Genomic DNA, 18,124 nt, shown 5'->3' with positions numbered 1-18,124 from the left:
CAACAAAGTTCTGAAATGAGTAAATATATTTTAAAAATTCCTTTCTGACAGCAGTACATGTGCCTGAGAATAGTAGTACAATAGAAATAACTAGTAGAGAAGAATGATTAATCTTTTGTTTTTTCACAAGAGAGCCACATCTACAGCAGCTCCCACTGGCAATTCTGCAGCCAGGAGCAAAAACCAATCCTGACATGAAGAGACAGCAACCCCTACTCAGCCACACACAGAGCAACGACAATGCAGGACAGAGAACAGCAGAACTACCTTTTCAGCTGCAGTTAAGTGGACTATGAAACTGTACTGTCAATCCTCGTTAAGTGTGAGTCCTGGAGCTGTGACATCTACATCGATTCCCCTCCCAACAGATCCTGTTCCACCACAGTACCTTTTGAGCACAAAAGCAGCTTTTTAGTCAAATGAGACCATTCCCAGGCCCTTAACCCTGCAAGGCCCACTCTGTGTCTCTCTGTGAGTGTCCTACAGCTGTTACTTAAGGTAAACATATCAGATCTACAGAATTAGACTCAAACCTTGACTGCTGCACGTGTGACAAGCTATTTAATGCAAGTACGCCCAGCACCATTCCCTGAGTGCTAGAGATGAGTGAGTTTAAAAAGGGAAGACAAATAAGAAGTACATGTGTATTTGGACTATGCTTCTCAAATGTTCCTTTACTGGTAAGTAATTCTTCTTTTTTTGAACTAATAATTCAGATGGATATTCATATAGTGAGAAAAACCAAGCAGTAACACATGTTATAGAAAGCTCCAGGGTAGCGGTTTACAAGGAAGAATGACTAAACTTTTCTGTGTGGAAACATAGATTTATTTCTGGAATAAAGTCTTGGGATAAATGGACAAGGCTCTGTTTTCCATAGCCTGGGGAGAAGCTTTAACACTGCCTGTTACCTTTTTCAGCAATCTCTGCCTGGAGACAACCAGCTCTAGAAGTCTGCTCTCCCAACACCTCAGCCCCCAAAGGTTTACAGCCCTTGCTCAGCTAATCATAACTGGCAGAAACAACATGTTTCTTCCTTCCTAAAATGTGAAACAGTTACCACATTTTTGCTGCAACATTCTAAAAAGTCTAACAGAGAAGGAATCAAATGTTGATGAAATAGAATAGACAGTACAAATTAGAAGGGTGTGAAGATTGGATCCTTCCGAGGCGAGTAAAAAGGATTATGGATGTTGACACCTTCTTGCCACCATAACAGACCATTATGGTTTTTTCTCTTTCAGAACCCATCTTTAAAGTCTTATAGGAACATGAACAGAAGCTTACCTCTCTGAATGTCTCATAGCCAGAAGCCCTAAGTATCAATTACCAGTAAATAGGGAGAACTGAAACTACTTTTTGACCTTGTCACACCAAGGTAGAGAGGTGAAAACATCCCCATGTCCATCCTAAAGCACTCCTTACAGTCAGTGGTGCCCAAACTTCGTAGATACATGGCTTTGTCAGCACGTAGCCACCGACCATCCCTGACATGAGTTTTCAGAAAAAGCAGTGGAGTACTTCAAACTTTAGGTCTTAGAAGGCAAAACCTTTCCGACAAAAGATGCGAGAGAGAACTTTTTTGCTGTAACCTGCCATCTGAGAGAGCAACCAAAGGACTACAAGCTTAAGACCTCGATGTCTGTGCTGAAATGTTATAAATGAGCGCACACATGGACAGAGACTTTAGAGTGGAGAACCACATCCATGTTACAGTTTGGACAATGCTGAATACTATTCCTTCATTTTAGCAACGATGGGGATGGATTCTAGAAAACAGCAAGGTCTTCTGGACAAGATCACAATCATTATTGTTAAGCAGACTAACAATCATTTCAGCTTACCAGAAAGTACAGAGGCTAATTTCAATTTTTCACTTACCTACAGTGAAGTATATCAACATTTTTCTAAGAAGAAAATCCCAAAGATTATCTGATTCTCTTCAAGGTCACAGAACGAATATGGCTTATATGGACATGTAGATCTTAGAATTGATAAAGAAAACACACCTATATTTCAAAGGTCATGCCTCCCTCAGAAGGGGCAGACAACTGCCTTCAGTTGGGTTGTCAGTGCAGGACAGGTGACCAAGCTGGAACACTTTAATGATATGGAAGGCCAGAGGTGGAATTGAAAGAATACAAGAAGAAAGACTTTGTTATAAAAAAAGAATTTAAACAGAGCTAAGAGCACATTTTGCCTTTCACTCCTACTCATGCAGTGGTGATGACAGAGAACAGGGTGTGAGAACACCCTCCGATGTTCTCCCCGTGTGACTGTAGGAGCAGAGGGTGCTGTCACAGACTGTGCTGGGGAAAAGAGACTGTTTCCTTACAGGACAGCAACACATGAAATGCCAGAAGTTCAAAGGCTATTATATGTTCCTTCTTTAACAACAAATATTCATAAGGAAAATGTTGTAACACCTGTGAGGTCACTTACACAATAAATACATTCACAAGAACTATACAGGAAACATCCCACTACTGGGAAAAGAAAAAAAAAAAACAAAACAAATCCCAAACTAAAAGAAAACATTTACCTCTGTAAAAGACTTGCTAATACAGTCAAAGCCTTATTCACACTTGCTAATCAACATACCTACTGGTACTTGAGAATAAAAACAGGAGTTGGGAGCACCAACTGAGTCCCCGAGATCACAGACAAGCTGTAGTAGGGTAAACTAGATTTGTCATCACTCCAGCAGCCAAAATCAGGTTTTTAATAAAATAATGCTCCCAGAGATTGAATCCCACTCCTAGACTGTACAGGGGAATACAGTTAGACTTATTTTCCTTTTCTGTTTGTTGTAAGGATCCAGTCTTTTGCTGTATTACTCACCTACAAGCTCTAAGAAATAGTCATTATGTTCTCACTGTGGGCTGATGACATCCCTTGGTAAAGCCAGGAGTGCTACTGCAAACTCTCCCAAATACACAGAGTAATAGTTTGGTACCTGAACACGATCAAGGCTTGTAGGTCCTACTGAAACATAAGTCACCAATCATGGTAATAACCTGAACCCCTTCAGAAACTTGGAATGTTTCCATTACTCCTCAGCCAAACACTGATCCCCAACATAATCAGAAATAATCCTATTAGGGAAGATCTTAAATTCTACACCAAAACAAACTAAACAAAAAAAAAAACCTCAAGGATTCTGAATGAGTATCCCACATCACTTCAATTTCACTGAAGACAGGTATCACAGGAATTTATTGTGAAAGAAGCAGGAGAAACATCAGTAGAGGAAGCAGAGAGAGAAATGTGTGAGCCAGGATGTGGGGATGGAGGGGGATATAGGAAGTAGGTGAGTGGGCTTGAGGTACTTCCAAAGGATGATACAAAATTGCTTTTGGAGCTGCAGTTTCTCTCTCCATTGAGTCTTGGGACTAACACCGGGTTGATCTAAACTCACTCCAAAGTTTAGAAAATTGAAGCAATTTAATTTTCTAACATACGATTTTTTTTTTGTAGCTGGAGAAAGTAACACCTTGAATATACCTTGCAAATCCTGATGTTGTTACAGTAAAGCCCCAGTTCGTCACAAGAGATTGTTAAACTCTCAAGGTCCAAATTCAGTATGTCTTCTCAGCTTCAAAACTGAAGATATCATGAACCCTTTCACTAAAGCACCCAAAATTCCTATTTTGCCTCTATCTGTTTGGAGAACTTAATCACATTTAACAGCTGCTGTCTGTTGATGCAGGTTTTCCTCTCTGTCTCTTTCCAGAACAATGCCATGTCTGTGCAGAGCTATGGACACATCCTCTGAGCCACCCCACCACTTCCACAACCACACCACTGCTTCCAAAGCTGTACATCAATCCACCTCTGGAATTGAAAGGTGCAGTGCAGTTCCTGCCTCTTAAATGCTTCAATATAAAATGAGGCCTATGTGAAACACAAAAAATGTATGATTCGTGAAATAAGGAAACAGTAACTCGATCATAACAAATATATTTGACCTTTAAAGCAGTAACAACAAACATTAAAAACACTCAAGCTTTCTTTGCTGCCAGGTTTATTTTCCTCATAAGTTGTGTCCCATTATGCTGCAAGATCCTTCATTACTCCAGTACAATAATGCACAGTCTATTGGCTACCTATAGTTGTCTGGTGTCTATTTAGTTTTATAGCAAGCAAGCAATTTGAGAATATGGTAATAAAGCCTCAATCACAGTAATGATGTATGATGGGTTGTAATTTCTGTGTGCTAATGGTTCACAAACAGTATCCCAATGATGACGGAATCTCATTGATTCATTATATGAGTGCAATAATACCAAAATAACTTAATATAGATCACTGTTTACCCATGCACATACTGATAACAACCTCTATATATTTCTATATACAGATATATAGAAATATAAATAGTATTAGTCTTTCCACATAAAGTTCACCACGGCACAAAACATTTTGTGTTGAGTTTCCTAAATCAATGTTTAAAGTTGAATTACTGCATTGAACGGGCTCTTTGAAAAGCAACCCATTGATTTTAATCGTTTTGAAGCAATCAATTACTCCTGTCTCTTATTCCAAACTGTAATGAAAACTAAACTGCGTGGTCTTGAAAACTAAATGTGAAGATGATCATAAACAGAATTAAACTCCCAGGATTATTCATAGTCTAACCCATTTAGATTTGCCATTTCCTTATGAGTACATTTGCCATGAGCATTTAATGGACATCTAAAAGGGAATTCATTAAAGCAGGAGCTGTTGGCAGCACTTATGGGCTTCAGACTGCTTTGTGTTTGCCTTTAATAGCTCACTATTATAAAAGTGATATATTGTGTTCATCCCATTAGTAGTTTGCAGAAAGGTCTGTAAGATAACAAATCCTTTTGAGTATTGTCAGAATCAAAACTAAATCACAGGGTATTTTTTTTTTCAAGTGGTATATTATGACCGCAACAATGTACCATTTTAGGTCATCTAAACTTTGATGATCTTAGCCAAGTAAGAATTTAATGACCCTACAGACAGTTTGTTCTTTTTCTTAATGAAACACACATGAATTATTAATGTTGTCTCAAATGCAAAGATTTTTTAAAATCTGTCATAATTATTAAGGTTAAGCATGTTTAAAAATGAAATATATGTTTCTCTAAAATATTTTCTCCCTTGCTTTGGGCCGAAGTAGCATCAAGGAAAGAAGGAAGTTTAACGCCCGCAACCTGGGGCTGGAAACACTGCAGAGCAAGAAGCCTCCACCTACCTGCTTCCCCTCCTCCTGGCCCTCCAGGGATGAACAGGAGGCATGCATTTGCACAAGTACTTGTTTATTGGCACGGGAGGAGAGCAAAAGGCAAACTGGAACAAGGTTGAACTGCTAAGAGTAATCCAAGGTTGGCAATAGAAATACCCCTACATATCACAGCTCAGTCTTACCTGACAGCTTTAGGCACCTCTAGAAATAACTTCATATCATTTACCATCTAAGTATTCACACTGGTAGTATGAAAGTGTTACTGTGATTAAATCTTTATAGAATACAAAACAAACATGACTTTGATTATTCACCAGAACGTTTCCTACCTCCGGTACATCACAACCAGCACAATTCCATTTGTTTTGTTGTGCTCCCTCTGACCTTCTGCCTGTCACACATCCCATACTTTCCCAAAAGATGCGATTTATTTATTTATTAAAAAAATGGTGGATTTTGCAACATGTACAGTTAAAACTATTTTTAAAAGGATTACCACAAGTACTAACAAATACAAATCACTAGATTTACTTTGACAAGTAGGAACTTCCTTGAAATCCCAGTAGTTCAGGAGATCACCTTTCCTCCTTTGCCTCCAAAGGCACCAGCAGCTTTACAAAGCAGTCCTGGTACCACACTAAATTTAGCCACAGAGCCATGACACTCAGAAATCACTCATGCAGGGGGCTGTGTAAACTGAAGGCAGTTGCAAAGCCTGTGCAGTTAGAACAAGTCTCTAACTGTTGTCTATGAAGACTATAGCCATACTTTCAGCAAACAACTTCTCTAAAAGATGATGATTCTCAGGAAAAAAGCAGCATTTATCACATCTCAATGAATTTCAAAGTGACTGATACGGAGCAAATGACTTCATCATGTTCAGAAAGTCCTGACCACTATGAGAAGAAGGAAATCACCAGCATTAGGAGAGAATCCAGAGAAGCAACTGGCAACTCCCACTTCACTGCATTAGAATTTCCAGGGATCATAATTTACAAGGATTTGAAGCATGGTTAAGTAAATAAACCGGTTCAAAAAGCTTCATACAGTAATATACTAATACACTACTATAGGCATCTGCAAGGGAAGATAGGAGATATGTCTATCTATGAGACAGGCAGAAGGAATCACAAGTGCTAGTGAATTACTTCCTCTCTGACTGTTTCTAGTAAAAACTCTAAAACTCCTTCTCTGATCTAGGAACAACTAATTCTTCAGTAAGTTGGTATGTGATTATTTTAATCAAATGTTCATGAAATCAGGATTCTCTTACAACTCACAGGATGTGTGTGTTCGTTTAAACATAATTAGTTTGGAATTTTTTATACCAACTTTCCAGAAAACATGGAAGTCTTTTAGATGGGGTAGATCCACACAAAAGCTCCTCTCCTCTGTATGAGACCATCAGAAAACCCATATCTGGGATTTATGTCTCTATAATAGAAGATGGCATTTTCATACCAGCAATAGGAAGCAGAACATCTGATTCTCGTGCAAAGGAACAGCAGATTTGGAATGACTCTCAAGAAGTCTTTCATTCTGTGGCTGAACATCAGCAACAGTGAGTGTGAAGGAGAATGATGTGTGTGCTGCAACTACTACAAGAGTGGGAATCTCTAGTTCATGGAAACTTACTGGTGAGCTTGCTCTCTGCTAGAAAATGACAAATTGACATAGTTTCCACTTTGGAAAATTTTCCAGTGCCCTGGAGAATTGTCCATGCCCAAGATCATGGACAGCACAGACAGGAAAAGAGTTCACTCCTGATTGCAGCTGAAATCACTGTATTTCACAGCATGCTATGAACATCTTCATGAGTCTCCTTAGACAAAGTTACAAATCCAATATTCTGTTTGAATGAAGAGCAGAAGACTGTATATTTAAGGAAGACTATGGGAATTCCTAACCTTTAACATGTTCATACTGTAAATGTATTCAAAATGTTTGACAAGAGATGAGAAAAGGTTTCTAGCCTAAGCAGTTTGGCCTTCTGAAGAATCAGGTTTCTTCAAAATATCTATTCCAACACTACTGCAGATTTCTAAACGGAAGCTGCTCCTCTCATAGTTTACACTTACAGGCACTGACCTGTCACCTGGACCTTTGTGAGCGGTCCTGGAACTGCAAGTGACAAGACAAATCTTCCTTAAGGAAGAGGATGACCCAACGTAGGTTGGTTTGCACAAGATTTTCCAGAAAGATGCCAATTTCCTGTGCAACATGAAAAAGGAAACAATACAGTGGCAATGGGTTCATTTTCCTTTTCTTGGAGAGAAAAAACATATCTGGGTACCCTCTAACACCATGCCTTCTATGGTCTTTAGATTTTCACCATCAAAGCCAACCACATAAATGAAAATAGCATCTGTATCTATTATTTTTCACGTATTTTCCCAGTTAAACTTGGCATTTCTTAAACTTTAAGACAACGAAAGGATTGGATCTATCTGAGAAACCTTACTGCTTTTCCTAATGGTACAGTAAAATGGGATGAAAAGCGCAAATGATTCAAATATTTAGTAGAAAGGGGAAAAAAAAAAAGATCAGAGTGCAGGCCTTATCAAAATGTTTGAATGAGCTGAAACACAATTAGGAAAAGCAGTGCTTGCTGGAAGCTCTTTCCTTGACTGAGCAAAATGCAGTTTCTGCAGAGATTTCTGTGAAGACCTTTCTTGATAAAGTTACTGTTGTACATGTGCAAAAGGCAGCACATCGGTACAACATCTCATCTGGCTCAGAGGAGTCTTATCACTTAATTCATCATGAAGTATTTTACCATGATGTGGAAGTTTCCATTATGTGACACACTCAGACAGCGTTTCAGGCCATCCACATAAGTCATGTGAAGCCAAGGGTAGTCCAAATAAAAAATTTTTAAAAAATTGATTCAGAAGTCTAATGACTTCATCCACCTAGAAAGTTTCCAGATCAAAGGAACTGCAAAATAGAGGAAGTAGCTGAAGCCTCAAAGGTTTCTCATGCTATATACTGGATATGACTGCTGCTGTTCTGAAGGAAAGAGTCGTTAGGAACTCAAGCTCCATTGACTTTACCCCTTCTGGAGTGGAAGTGATGGTAAGGCTGGATGGCTTAGTGACAACAGCTTCAAGGGAAGAGACAAAGGTTCTGTACATGCTGCTCCATGAACAGCTGATCAGGCCATCACTGATCTTTCCATACAAATACTTGTAAATAACTCTGAAAAGCATGAAAAAAAATACGAATAAGCCACAATAGGAATGCAAACTATCCAATCCTATTTAGTTAAAGAACCAGGAGTAATGGTGTAGGAGTAATAGGTAAAAGGAGAAACGCATGTTCTTTGTAATTCTGGATTATCCCAGAACTTATGTCTATAACAAAATCAGCAGAAAATACTCCAAGTGATGGACAGTTCCCATGCAATGTTTAATACAGGGCAAAACCTACCAACTGAGGTCACAAAGGGTGGAATTCTGTACTTCGTCTATTTAATTATCACGTGTATTTCACATGTAAGAATAGAAACAGTCAGTGCATAAAGCCACCTGGAAAGATCATTACTTGAGTTAAATATTTTCTTAGAAAAAAAATAATTCCAATGAACTGATGTTAGTGCTCTGGAACAACTCCTACAACTGCTATACAAATACAAATACATATTTCCCTTTATAAATTTAAGATAACAACAACTATTCTAAAGGAAAATCTAGAAGACCATCTAGAGGGCTGTTTTAATAATACAATAGTTGTTGGTAACTAAATTCAATTCTTCAGTAATTTGAAGGAGAGGCTAAACAGCTGATCAGCTGCAATCACACAAACCCCCTTCAGCAGCGCTGACCAGTGCACACCACAGACACGGGACCTGGACAGAACGGTGGGTAACTCAACCAGTATCAACAAGAATTGTTTAACCTCCTAGGATTTTACTGGTTTGTTCTTTTTTGACAGATGTACTTACTGTGTGTTATTTTGCATATTTTTTCTCTTCGAGTTACACAAATACGCAATAAGCAGTTTCATAATTAAGTTTAACTTGAGTCATAAAAATTGCCATAGTCTAATATTAAAGAATTATTCACTCTGCTCTGAACTCTGATGGTTAATTTACTTACTGAAAGGTCTGGAAAATTAATTCATTAAGCTGTTTAAATAATGAGGATATGAGGCCAACATACAGCAACAAGCCCAATATATTTTAGATGAGTAAGTCACAAGTTAGCCTTTTTTTTTTTTTTTAATCTCAAGATGCCCTATTCACTACTTACTCCTTCTCGCTAAATTGATTTGGGATATACAGCAGAGTGGAAAGGTCCAGCAGCTAGAGGTTATTCAGAGAAGAGAATCTGCTTGAGATGATATGATAAGTGAATTTTTAAACAAAGAGCATAATCAACATAATATATACAAACAATATAATAAATAAAAAGCAGTATTTACTGATGTGGACAGCAAACATAAGAAGTGTCATTACAACTAAATCCAGTCATCAAAGACAGAGCAGAGGCAGGTAAGCCATAAAGCCACATGAAAGCTAAATTCAAAACTACTTTTGTAAAGCAGAAAAAGGAAGTGTATTAGGCTGTAGCAGACAAAAATCTCTAAGCAATGTAATAGTTCCTCTCTCCTAGAAAAATTTTAAGCACACTTGCATTCAAAATAAGGTGAAAAATTCTGGAAGACTGATTTTCTTAACATTTACCCCCAAACAGCATTCCCTAAATAATAACTTCTGAGACAGGTAACTAAATTAACCAAAGCAGTGGCTATCACTCACACATCAAGGAAATCCAACAGAAAACTACACATAGGAGTTTTGTTTTGTTATTTTGCATATAAAATAAAACATAGAATAGGGCATCTCGTTACAGATCTAAACATTTCCACATGTGTGGAATTACACAGGTGACTTAGCCTAGTTTTGCAAATTTATCCACCTAATTTCACAGGCAATTTCATGTTCTTCTGTCAGCAGAAATACTCAAATTTTTCAGAAAGCAAATAAATGAACAGACTCAACCTCATTCCTCTTTACAAAATACTTGTAACATTATTAGGAAAGTCTTTTCCTTATTCCCTTCTTAGCGTGTGACAGGCTTTTCTGTAGTTAAATTGCTGTACTAAATTGTCTGAAATGTAACTCTGAGAAAAATTAATTCTGTTTGCAGCATTTTGTGACACATTGTATGACTGTTTTATCAGATTTTGCTGTCACCACAGCTTCTCTCTCCTCCTGCCACCAGCTCAGTTTGTTCTGGGCGTTTGCTATGAGAAAAACAGTAGTGTCTCTCATATCACAAATTATACTCACATTCAATAACTCAATAATACATTACCCAAGCATTTAAATTATCAATAATTTGGAGTTGAAGTGGGATTAGTTTTTAAGTCCGCAAGTGATGGTATCAATTCTGAAACATTTAAATATTAGTTTACAAATATTGCTTATAGCTTAATAGCATCACAGACATAACTTCACACAAATATTGGCTCTAGACAGTAATTATATCCTCAGCCTAATGTTGCAGTTAATGGACGTACTCATTTCAATGATAATTGCAATCCCTGAACATGATAATGTGCCTTTATTAGCAGCTACAAAATAAAGCTCAGCTACAGCCAAGTGAAGAACTGAACTATGCTAATTATTTATTTCTAGGATTGTCTGATTTGTGTTATAAAATTCTAAAATAAAATAGCACAGCTCTTAAACCTGTGCTTTAACTGCAAACATGATTAAAGAATATGTCTATAAAGATTCATGCAGGTTTTAGTTGTCAAGAGCAAGGGCCCAAAAGATAATGAGTTAGTGAGACAAAGGTCTAAAAAACGGAGCAGCAAAAGTACTAGACTTAAGAACGAAAAAACCCCAAGATATGAGGTTTTAAGGATTTAAATATTTTAAACAGTATTCTAAGAAAATGAGGAAGATGGGAGTATATCACATAAAATCTGGGAAAAGAAAAGGCATAACAAAAATTCCCCAAGCAAATACAGAAGGGAACGTGCTGTATAATTCAAGACGAAAAGCTTCGATTCACACACAAAAGTACCACACAAAAAATGACAGAATTGAGGACATGCAAAATGAAAAATACTTTACAACTCAACCTGACGAGGAAACCAATGTTTATGACTCCACTAAGTTCTTCGTGTTTGACTGCATGTCCTGATACTTTTTTGGCTGTACAGAGTTTCCATGTAATGGAGAAATTCAGCACAGAAATTTCCAAAAGCAGTTAAAGGACAGACACGGTGTGTTGTGATTTAGAGTTTGCCAAGACTGTGTTAGTAAGTGTTGCTGTCTAGTCCCATGAATTATAATGTCATAGATTCTAGCTCACTTTGTTTGTTGTTGTCATTTTTTAAATTTAAAAACAGAAGACCAAAAAATTCTCCATGAAGTACTTAGAGAATCCTCCAAAGTATTAGATTTCTTCAAAGGAAATCCAATTATTTTTCACATGAAGCAAGATGGTTGTCAGTGCAAGCCACAATCCAGAATTAAAAATAACAATATGATTTTATAAGCACTGGCACAATTAACTTAGCTTGTCCAATCTTTAGGTAACTAAATAAGTTCAAGTATTAGTTTAGGAATATTTACTGAAAGTTTTTCTTCTCATGGCAGAATAGGAACTGTGATAAAAACAGGAAAGGACATCTGCCTGAGTAACATTTACTTGAGTAAATCTGTAGCTCCTAAACTTGCTAGAAATTGGTCAGTCAGTCAAGAAGTCAGAGCCTCAAAGAGGAGGGAACCAAAGAATTCATACACACGCATGAAACAACATTTTTCCTGTGGACTAGAAAAACTCATTTCCAATTCTTTTGTCCAAAGCAACCTGATCAATCTAAGCACTGGCTGCTGCTTGCCAAACTGACATCTCCAATCCCACAAAAAAGATCCTACACTTACAAGTTTGAGCTACAGATTTGACTAGTTTTGTAGCTGTCTCCACACTGGAAACAGATATTTCATTCAAGAAACATTAAATGTTCTTATCTCATTTTTGGCCTTTAAAGTTTTGGGAACAAGACTTTTTTTTTTTCTTTAAAAGTATGACTAAAACCATCTGGACATTATCAAATAATAAAACTGTATTTGTCATTTCATTTTACATACTGAATTTTGACCATACAGAATGTAAGGTGTATGAAAAATGTTTGAAATCTCTTTGAAATGCAAGCTGGTATCCTGTAACATCTAAATTTCTGTAGGTAAGCATAACACTCACTCTATTTTAAGGCTAAAAATATTTAAAAGGAGAAGTTCACAAGAAGTCACTAATAAGATTTCTAAAGATGTTTGTAATTTCTATGTGTTTGGAAAAAACTTACAATCTTTGGTCAATAATATCTACTTATTTTGACTTCTGTACTAGCAATTACTTTCTATTTAATTCAGCACGGACTGTTAAAAGAATCTGGATTTTTTATGACCAGCACTGTGCAGTGCTTTCCTCCCTTCATTTAGCTGGGAAAGCACATACTTGTTGTGTTGGACAAACCAAATGAAGCTGTGCTTGGGCCATTCCTTTCCTGCACATGCACCCACAGAGGGAAGGTAACACTGCCTCAGCAGGAAAGGAATTGTGCAGCAGATGTTGAAGCTTTCCATCAGTACCAAATGGATCCCATTCCACTGAAGTCAATCCTTACTTTCTTTTCTTATATAAACTGCAAGGGGATCGGATGAGAACAGCATGGAGCTATGAAAGAGAGGAAAAGTAAGATTTGGCCCAATGAAGGGAAAAATACCAGCAACAGTATTTTTCTTCTGAAACAACCATTCTTTATTCTTCCTAGATTATGTCAGAAAAAAGTTGTACCCAATTCTCACTCTGGTGTTTCTTTAACATACTCTAAATGTTCAACTTAAATGAGAGGCATTTCACGCAATCTGAAAAATATTCAGTTCAATTAAAAATAATTGATGCATGGTGAAATAATTCTTCCCAAAGCTGCTCTAAGATCTTCAAAAAATAAAGCTACTTAATAATTTTCATCTCCTACAGGCTACAGAGAAGCATTATTGCATATTAAAAATTGGAGTGTGGTTTTCCCAGAGGTAAAAGAAAGTTATTAAAACAACCTATTTATTGTTGATATAACTATCCATTTGTGCTACACAAAAAGTAACAATTTCAGTACATTAAAAGAAAAGCTAATTAAGGCATAATTAGTATGTTCTATGTTTTGATAATTAAGGGTTAGTTGGCTATTTCTTTTCAAATTTCTATTTGAGGTAACCCCAACCATGTCTTTAATGAGCAGCTAACACTATTGAATCCCTGATGGCTGAGGAGTTTAGTGACCACTACTACATTACTTTCATTTATCACTGCCTTTTTACGTATAAATTAAAGTGGCCCTGTAGCTATGTTGATCTACTTTATATCAATTTCTTCATCCATATCAGCTGAATATGTATGGCATTAACCTCATTTACTAGTTTGGAAAAGCTGAATTAAAATGAGATCTAATTTCTAGTGCACAGAACAATTTCAAAACTGCCTGCTAATGCCCAGCACCTGTCAGTGTTGGGATCGTCACCTCATGGTAATGAAATAAAACAGTGTATGTATTTTACAGCTCAGGAAAGGATAATCATTCATAAGTGTTAAGATATCATTAATCATGAAGACGCCTGGACCCAGCATCTTTGATGAGACGCTCGCAGTTGAACCCCCTCACCTGCAAGGATCCCCAGTGGGACTGCTACAGATCTCTGGTCTCGTATTGCACAGGGAGAAAAGCGGTCACATGCTGCACAACTAAGTATATTTTTCTTTTTTGTTAGATCATGCTACTGTGTCTGTGGGCAATGCAATCAAAGAAATATACTTATACTGAAGAAACATCAAAATAACCTAAGAGAACACCCACTCCAGGTGAGAAGACCAGGTTGCGCTCAGTGGTGAGGTAATACCTGGTTACACACACTTTTGGCTTTCAGCTACTGCAAACACCATCCAGCAAGAAAACTATTTTTTCCTCCCCTCTAAATACACTGTAGTCTAAATTTGAAACCCTCCAGCTACTTTTTTATGATAATGCAGATCAACCTCATAAGTCAAATCCGTAATTTGAAAGCTTTAAAAACACATAGAGATGCAATCCTGTATGTTAATGCAGTGACTTCTTTATACTGACCACACAAGCAAATAAAATACATGCAGGATACAGTAGGAGTGCCCTTTGCAACATCCCAGCCCCACTTTATAATGCTTCAACTTGTAATTGTCAAGGCTCTTTATGAAAAATTAATGCATACTCCTACTTCCTTCTTCCCTGTCACCTGCTCTGGATTTCAATCCAGAGCAGATTCCCCAAACTATATGACCGACAACCCCCAGTGCGAAGTGATGGCTGCACCTCTCCCTGTATGCATGGGGCTGTTTCCCAACACAGGAGTCAGACTTCTATTTCCTACTGTCCTACCTAAAAGCATGGCTTGCTGCAACACCCTACTGCCAGAGATCTTCCCTTCTGGAGGGACCCCTCAAACTGCAGCCACCTGGGATATATTATACCCACCTCCAGACTTCTCTGAACTCATTCAGGGCTACTGCTGGATTAGAAAGATCTGAACAGGGAACCATTATTCGCTTCACAGTAACGAGTTTAACTAAATGCATTTTAATCAAAAAATTCTTTTTAGTAGACAAAACAAACTCAACCCTTGCACATGCAACTATTCTGGTTACGATTATGGGTGACATTTCTTAAAAATTACTTTGCTTATAAAAGCTGAACACGGAACTGCAGCCTTAATCCGTGCTCAGGCTGTGCTGGAAGCGGAGCTCGGTCCCAAACACTGCTGTGTTTGGTCCCCGACGGGATCTCCACGTCCGGAGCTGGCGACGGGGAGCCGCAGGGACAACTCCGGTCCAACAGCTCCACACGCTGGAGACGGGAAACATGGCACGGGCACAACTCTGCTAAAATCCTGAACCTCGGCCAACGCCTCAAAAAAAAAGAGTGTAATAAGCGACATGACTCTTACGCTAAACCCTACTTCACACTCTAGTTCCTTTGCACAAGATGCAAAGGAACTATGTATGGAACTATGTATGTATGGAACTATGTAAGGAACTACGTATGCATACCTTTTTCAAGAGCCACACCATTAGAATAACTCTTAATGGGACCTCAAGAGAAAAGTCTTCAACCAAAGCAATCATCTTTTGTACAATCACTGTAACTGTGTAGATATGAAATAACACTGTTACAAGTGTCAGGGACCTCTAGACTATGAAGATACTTTAGTGTAAACTTGTTTCAAGTTAACGATTCTAAGTGAACTTAAGAAATTTTAGTAATTAACTTTGCTCTATTGAATGCCTGGGATACATTAATCGGCAAGACTTACCAGAGCAGCACCAGTTTTACTGACCCCTGGCAATCTCTTAGGGCCAATTAGAGACAGTCAGAGGCCAGCAGGCCTGCCCCTGCCATCAGCTGCTGATCCAGCCTCTCCCAGGGGAGCTGGGAATCGCTGCACATTGAACTGCTCCAGGGAAGGCTACGACCCCCTCCTGGTGCTTTTTTATCTCTCCAAGGGCAACTGGTCTGAGGTGTTTGGAAGCAGGATAAGGTCCCACATGACAAGTCTTGCAAGGTAAGAACTTGCATGGAACTCAGTGAAGAACCTGCTCCGTTCAGTGCCAACTCTGCCCTACCCCCACACAAACAAGGTTCTCACCTTCTCAGCACCTCCAACTCTTTTTTGTGCTGCCTTGGGAGGTTACACAATGTGGCAGAGATGTACCAGGCCTGTCTCTATACTGCAGGCTATCTAGTGAAAATCCCACATGGGGTTGGATAACTGGACATGAACTCTTCCTTAGCATGGATAGGAGGTATGAACTCATGTTTTGAGCTGGAAAAGGAGTCAATTCTCTGCCAACTCTACCTTTTCAAGATACTCTAATCTTCTATTAATTCTTCTAATTCTTCACTCTTAGTAATACTATTATTTTCCCTTTTAAAATGCACCGTAATGAATGCTTTGAAACACGCCAAGCTAAGATGAACATCCCCAAAATAACAGAAAAATTCCTCACGAGTGGTTGATGGACACGACATACACACTACAAACAGGAAGGCTCAATCCCTACTAAGTGCTTTTCACTGGCTAAGCCAAAGCAAACAACCATGAACAATTATAACAGTCTGATTATGAAGAAGGAGATTAGAGCAGTAGGATTCCTGTGTTATCCTGTACATTAGGATGCATGGATTAAGTCTACCTGGGCATCAATCTAAAGCCCCATCACATCTGGGCAACACGCACAAATACCCCCTTACTGGCATAGTTAAAAACCACTCCCTGAATCCTCCTTGCTACAAATTAAACGATTTCATCCCATCTTTCCCTTGAAGGGCGCTGAAAACATCTGACCATCAGCTTTTCTAAAACAACTCTTGACATCCTTGATTTTTGCCCTTTTCAATATTCTATTTTCTGAGCTAAACTAAAGCAACGTCTTCTGCATTCATTTGTGCTGTCCTACTCTCCCATTTGTCTGCAGTTTTTTTCCAGTGTAGTGCCAAAAACTGGACACATTATTCAAGCTAAACCCCAATCAGAGCCAAATATTCAGAATGGAATAAAAAAATTCGGCACCTGACACAATATTCCTGCTACTCTCAGCCACAAAGATGATGTATTTTCTTGTGTGCTAAACCAACTCATACTACTGAGTTACCCCTGCTCACATTCACAGCACCTTTCTGAAGTAACACTGAGCAAGTTTGGCAGCTGGCTCCCACCAAGTGCTGAAGACTCATCGAAAAAGCTTACTTCCCAGAGAGGGAAGAAAAAAAACCGAACAGCCAAAGCTATAGCAAAAATATATATTTTATATATATCACTGTCAAACACAGTGAGAATACTATGTACGTATAAACACAGGATCCCCAAACAGGTCCTGAAAAGGGAAGGGGAAGGAAAAAAGAGAAAAGGGACAAAAAGGGACAAAAAGGGACAAAACAAAAACAGATATGCACAGTCAAAAAACCCAGGAACTAGCAAAATTAAGACTAGCAAAATGAAATCTCACCACTTCCCTTGAGAAAAGCAGGACAGCCAGACTGGCCAGCACTGTCCCCCTCCTGCGTGGCAGACAGCCGCAGACACTGTGGGCCTCAACTCCAGATAAGCAAGACCAACGCAGGGACCTACTCTTCCTGAAACCTCACTGGAAGAGATAGAGCAAGCTCTCTTCACTCTTCTTATTTATACCTCTGTTCATGTAAAGGATAGCATGAATACTGGGAACATAGGGTTACTTCCCTGGTACAAGCTAGTCTCCAGGAAGCCTAGACTATCACACACTGTCTGGCCAGAGAAGTCCCAGTGGCAGTTCTAAGAGGGAATTTTCATTCCTAAGCATGGTGTTTCACCAGTATTTTAAACTTTCAGGTTATTTCTTCAGCTTGTGAAGATCTTTCTGAATTCGAATCCTGTCCTTTGTAGTCATTTCCTCCAGTGTCACTTGGAAATAAATACTCTTATAGTTTTTGATATTTTAAGAGTAATGCAAAGGAAAAGTCTCACTCCAACCAGCAATGTTTTGTCTGATAAATAACGTGTTTGATGATTTCAGTGCACTTTTACACTAGTCACAGCAGTGGCACTACAGTAATGCCAGAAACAGCAGCTGAGACTACAACTTCAGTAAAGCCACCCCAGTGCTTTCCCAGACAATTTATTCCTACAACCCTGCCAGCATCCAAACCAGCAATATGCCACAAAACAATGACCCTATGAAAGCTAAGTCATATCACCATTAAAACAAAATATGTACTGATAGTCAATTGACAGACAAATAATAGTGCTGTACTGTAACCTGAGAATCCAGTCTAGTATTCAACAGAAATTTTATATATATATATATATATAATATATATTCATTCAAA

Source organism: Chiroxiphia lanceolata, chromosome 15 (assembly GCF_009829145.1).
Source record: "Chiroxiphia lanceolata isolate bChiLan1 chromosome 15, bChiLan1.pri, whole genome shotgun sequence".
NCBI classification, from domain to species: domain Eukaryota; kingdom Metazoa; phylum Chordata; class Aves; order Passeriformes; family Pipridae; genus Chiroxiphia; species Chiroxiphia lanceolata.
The sequence above is the reverse complement of the archived record's forward strand: the minus strand, read 5'-3'. Positions refer to the sequence as shown.